At 47.4% G+C, this 5165-nt stretch overlaps 1 long non-coding RNA gene across 12 annotated transcripts in view; it reads left to right on the forward strand.

The window, feature by feature from the left end:
• Positions 1-4482: 4482 nt before the first annotated feature.
• The window catches only part of LOC119299062, a 7322-nt gene continuing 6639 nt past the window's right edge, over positions 4483-5165 (forward strand). For 4 of the 12 annotated variants that reach the window (XR_005146067.1, XR_005146068.1, XR_005146075.1 and 1 more), the window contains exon 1: positions 4487-4926. This is a non-coding gene — a long non-coding RNA (uncharacterized LOC119299062). Of the gene's footprint in view, positions 4927-5165 lie in introns of all 12 variants that reach the window. The other 8 variants (XR_005146076.1, XR_005146071.1, XR_005146078.1 and 5 more) reach the window with 5 other exon arrangements.

Genomic DNA, 5165 nt, shown 5'->3' on the forward strand with positions numbered 1-5165 from the left:
TTGAAGAAGGAGTTGAGCAAATGTTTTGCCATGAAAGACTTAGGTCCAGCAAAGAACATTCTCGGAATGAGAATTGAGCGAGACAGAAATTGCAACAAGTTGTACTTGTCTCAAGAGAAATATATTGAGAAGGTACTTCAGAAGTTCAGGATGGAAAATGCTAAAGTTGTGAGTTGTCCACTAGCAACCCATTTCAAGTTGAGCAAAAAGCAATGTCCTACCACTGATGAGCAGAAAAAGGAAATGCATCATGTTCCTTATGCTTCAGCGGTTGGGAGTTTGATGTATGCTATGGTGTGTACAAGGCCTGACATTGCTCATGCGGTTAGTACTGTGAGCAGATTTATGTCCAATCCAGGAAGACCTCATTGGGAAGCCGCGAAGTGGATTTTGAGATATCTCCGGGGCAGCACAAACCTGAAACTTTGCTTTGGTGATGGTGAGGCCAAGCTGATTGCTTTTTTCAGATTCTGACATGGCTGGAGATGTTGACAGAAGAAAGTCTACTTCAGGTTACTTGGTTACCTATGCAGGGGGAGCGGTGTCATGGCAAAGCAGGCTGCAGAAGTGTGTGGCATTGAATACAACTGAAGCTGAATTCAATGCTGTAACAGAGGCGAGCAAAGAGCTATTGTGGCTGAAACGGTTGGCTTGTGAGCTTGGTTTTAAGCAAGACAAGTATGTGTTGTTTTGTGACAACCAAAGTGCTATCCGCTTGAGTAAGAATGCAAGTTTTCATTCAAGGTCTAAGCATATAGAAGTCCGTTATCATTGGATTCGAGATGTGTTGTATTCCAAGAAAATGCAACTTGAGAAGGTTCACACCGATGACAATGTGGCTGATATGTTGACTAAAGTGGTGACAAGGAAGAAGCTCGAAGTATGCCGTCGGCTCGCTGGCATGGCTGTCGGAAGGCAGTGAGACCCTCCATGATGTCGGGAGGGGGAGTTTGTTGGGCTAAGTCCCTCCACATGGAGGTGTGTTGGCAGCCCAACATCAGCCCACACAAGTCCAACACATATGAACCGTTGATCTGTTCTGCATCCAACGGTTGTGAGTGTTTCCTGGTGAAGGAAGCAAGGAGAAAACCCTAGCCACCCCACCCCTTGCTGGGTGTGGCTGCCATTCGTGATAGTGTGAGAGAGAACACACAAGAGAAACCACAACCTGAGAGAGAGAGGAAGAAGAAGCAGAGGTTCTGTCCAGATTTGCTGCATCTGACTAGATAGTGTTCAAGCTGGTGATTGGAGGCTCAAACGTGCTTGGATCGACCCCAAACTTGGTGAGCCCGTTCCTTACTTTGAGTACTTCGATCTGATTAGCTGGTTTGAGGATTGGGTCAGTGGAGCATCAGATTTGAGAGTGGTTTTGTCAGCTCTGACTGCTGCAGTTTCAAAACAGAGTAGTTTTGGGAGACGAACAGTTTGGGTAGGCAAACGATGTCCGATTGAGCTGAAATTTGGAGGGGATCTCAAGAACTCGTGTGTCTACTTGTCTGCCAAATTTGGTGCTGTTTGGTTTAGTGGTTTAAGAGCAGTTTGCAAAACACCGGAGGGTACAGAAGCTGTGTAAACTCAGCTTTGCTGAAACCTTGTCTCTTGTGGTTGTTGTTGCTGTTGCCGGTTGGCAACATGGAGAGTGTGTTGTAAATCTCTCTAGAGGTTCTAGAGAAGACTTTGTACTCATCATTCTCATAGTGAAGTTGTGTGGACCGGTCGGTCCACAGCCGTGGTTTTTTACTCCTCAAGTTGAGGAGGTTTTTTCACGTTAAATCCTGTGTCACATGTGCATGTTGTTTGTGTTATTCCGCTGCTTACTTGTTGGTTGAAGCTGTCCTCAAAGTTCATCACAAATGGAGGGGGCTGTGTAGTGTGCATATTTGCCGTGTCGGTGAATTTGTGCAGTGCATTGTTGCTGTCCAGCCTCCACAGCCCTCCCCCTCCCGCCTTGATTCCGGCTATCGCATCCCTCATGGCGCCGACCACCCCGAGCTCCTCTTCACCGTACCGCGGAGTGATGCTCCGTTTGTCGGGCCACTACGCGGCGGAGTTCCGCGACCTGGGTACGAGCATGCGAGCGTGGCTTGTCACCTTCAACACGACGGATGAGACGTACGGCCCGTGTGGACACTACAACGCTCCACTATTTTGGGAGCCGAGCGAAGATCAATTTCCATGATGTTGCCCCCTATGTGGCCTTCCTTGGCCCAGCCATTCATGTCGTATCCTATGATGGCGAGAAGGAGTACCGCCGGGCCGAAGCCAACAATGACGCCTATGTGGCGAAGCTTGTCAAGGAGAATCTGCAGCTCCATGTCGAGAACCAAGCGTTTTTCGAGTCTAAGGAGGCAAAGCGCAAAAGGGAGCGGGAGCTTGAGGATAAGCGCAAGAGGGCACCGTGATTGACGAGATATTCGACCAGCTCAGGGCCTAGCTCTTCGGTAGGGAGGAAGAGGTGAAGCCGTGGAGTAGGTCTACTGCCAATTTAGAATTACAGCCAGGTCTATCACAATGTAGTGTTAGGAATCTATGGATGATGATCGTAGTAGTGTTTAATTTTATGTTGCTATATGTTCATTGTGCAACATTTCATCCTAGAATTTAGATTGTTCAATTAATATGTGCTTTTGTTCATGTTTCATGTTTCATTTTCAAATTTTTTGGTCGCGGTTTTTTGAATCTGCTCGAAAAGAATAAAACTTTATGGTGACAAAAAAACTTTCTCTCTCTCTCTCAAACCAGTTTTTAGTTACCAAATTATTTAACTGATGTTAGGTGCTCTTAGTAGTATCCCCGTGACGATTTACATCCCATAATTTCTGACAACGATATCTTTTTCTTGTAAGAAGCCTTGGGGCATTTATTCATTATCAAAGATCGTTACATCATTTATAAGCGACTGCGTGGGAAAGCCAGTGGTTTCATCAACCCAGGTGCAAAAATCGGAGCAAAACAAAAAAAGATCTAGCTATCTCATGTGCTGCAACATTTGCTTCCCTAGGGCACAACCCACAGGAAACATCATCAAAGGCACTTTGCATGCAGCATGGAGTCATGAAAAATTGCCGAACTTGCAGGTGCAGAAAAACCCCTCGAGTTAAGAGTGGAAATCACCTGCTCGTTATCAGACTGGAGAATAGCCCCGTAATGCCCCATGTGTTGAACAAACCATACGCCATCTCGAGCGTTAGGAGCTTTAGCCATAAGCACATCCGTTGCTCCATCAATTCTGAAGCACCGACAATCCTCCATTAGAATCACCATCCTAAAGCTAGCACATGGGAGGGTTTCAGAATTGAAAGAAGCATCCACATTCACCATGTACACCTCTTCAGGGAGTTTATGTCATCCCACTCGAGGCCTTGGAGCTATTTTTTCCTACTTATTAGATGATACCCAATGGGGGGGGGGGGTATGGAAATCGGTTGCAATGTGGACGATGATAAGATGTAATCTATGGATGATGACTTGACGCAGAGGGTATGGTTGTTCGGTGGCGGCGGTGGGATTTTTAGCCGAGTGCATATAGCTAATGGGGGCGTGCAAAAGTGGTGGTGACAACACATGTTTGACTTCAATTTGGTGGTGCTTCTTCAGTACCCAGTCCCGAGCTCTGAGGTGAAAAACCTAGGTCAGACCCAATTTGGTTATACCTGGCAATGATGATGCGTTTATATCATTATCTTGTTGAAGGCATGCTTGGACTTATTCTTCCGAGTGAAAACCTAGAATCTGACCTTTGATGGCAAGATCCGATGACGATGACGCTTGAGCGTCGTTCTCTTTCTGAATGCGTTGTTGTCGAAGAAAATTGTTGTCCAAATTTACTTTGCGCAAGTACAAGTAAACAACATATGTTTCAAATCTTCTATCCCTGTGGACACAAAGGGCATTGGTCCGAATGATCGACCGTGTATACGTGCTAATATACTCACACGCGGGATCGATTCTTTCAGTGTTCTCTAACCGAAAACTTTAACTTTTGGTGTGACATTAGATTTTTCATAAATCTTTCCAAGCCTCTATCTCCTGCTTGTTCAGTGTCATGATCGTTGACATAACTTCTTCTGAACTTATGATTCCACTCGCCATAGTAGTCCGATTTTACCGAAAATATGCCCTCTTTTGAATTGTGCCATGCAACAAAGTCCTCACCGTCATCCATTAGCGGAATTGACAATATGGATTCAGCACCGAATCGGCCAAAAAATATCCCTGACGAGCCCCTCACCCCAGTGACCCAAGACTGGATTGATTAGATCACATACTTTTCACACTAAGTTTCCACCTTCAGGGGTTAAAACTCGTAGATCAGGATGTGTTGGTAACCAATTATCGGTCTAGAAAAAAAGTTATCACTTCACAAATCGATTTGTGTGCCATCACCAACCCTCCGTATATCGCCCCGCTTAAAGCTTCGAGACCGGACGGTATCTGGTATTCTTTTTGGGTACATTGTTGTTCTGCCTGTTGTTCCTTGCAATTAGAAGAAAACATAAATCAGAATAACATTTTTGGATTGAAACCCCACTTTGCCCTGACCGGCTCCGTCTCCAACCACCTCCCCCAAATCCCGGCGCCGCCGCCGCCGCGAGAATCTCTCCACCCACTCCCCCGAGTCCCCAGGATGGCTCGTCTCGGCTCCACGACCGGGAACGGCGCGGCCATGGTCGGTCGACAGCCCGCGCTGGCTCCTCGGCCAAGCGAGGCGGCTTGGGGGCGCCTCGGCCGCTGAGGCTCGCCGGTGGAGGCGCAGGGCGGCGGCGGCCCTCCTCTCCCTGCGGATTCCTTCACGGCCGGACCGCCCCGACGTCCACGCCGGGCGGTGTACAAGGCCAAGGGCCGCCACGACCTCGACATGATCGTGGCATACAAGCTTCGCCTCGAGCAGGATCATCTCCTCCCTTCCTTCCTCAAGGAGACCAGGTACCCGCCGAGCCCCCCTCTTCATCTCGCTCTGTTCTGTTGAATATATGGATAGGTTGAGTTGGGCGTCGCCATTCCTTCTTCTGCTAGGGCAGGGACCTAATAATTGAGGTGCTGGGAGAATTAAAGTAGTATCTGTTGACTGAAGCAACTCAATCAAGAGCATGTTTGTTAGCCATGTATTGGTAAACTTGACCAGAAATTTCGTTACGATGAATGGACAGGTTAGTCCTTCACAG

The sequence above is a fragment of the Triticum dicoccoides genome, chromosome 5A, assembly GCF_002162155.2.
Source record: "Triticum dicoccoides isolate Atlit2015 ecotype Zavitan chromosome 5A, WEW_v2.0, whole genome shotgun sequence".
NCBI lineage: Eukaryota > Viridiplantae > Streptophyta > Magnoliopsida > Poales > Poaceae > Triticum > Triticum dicoccoides.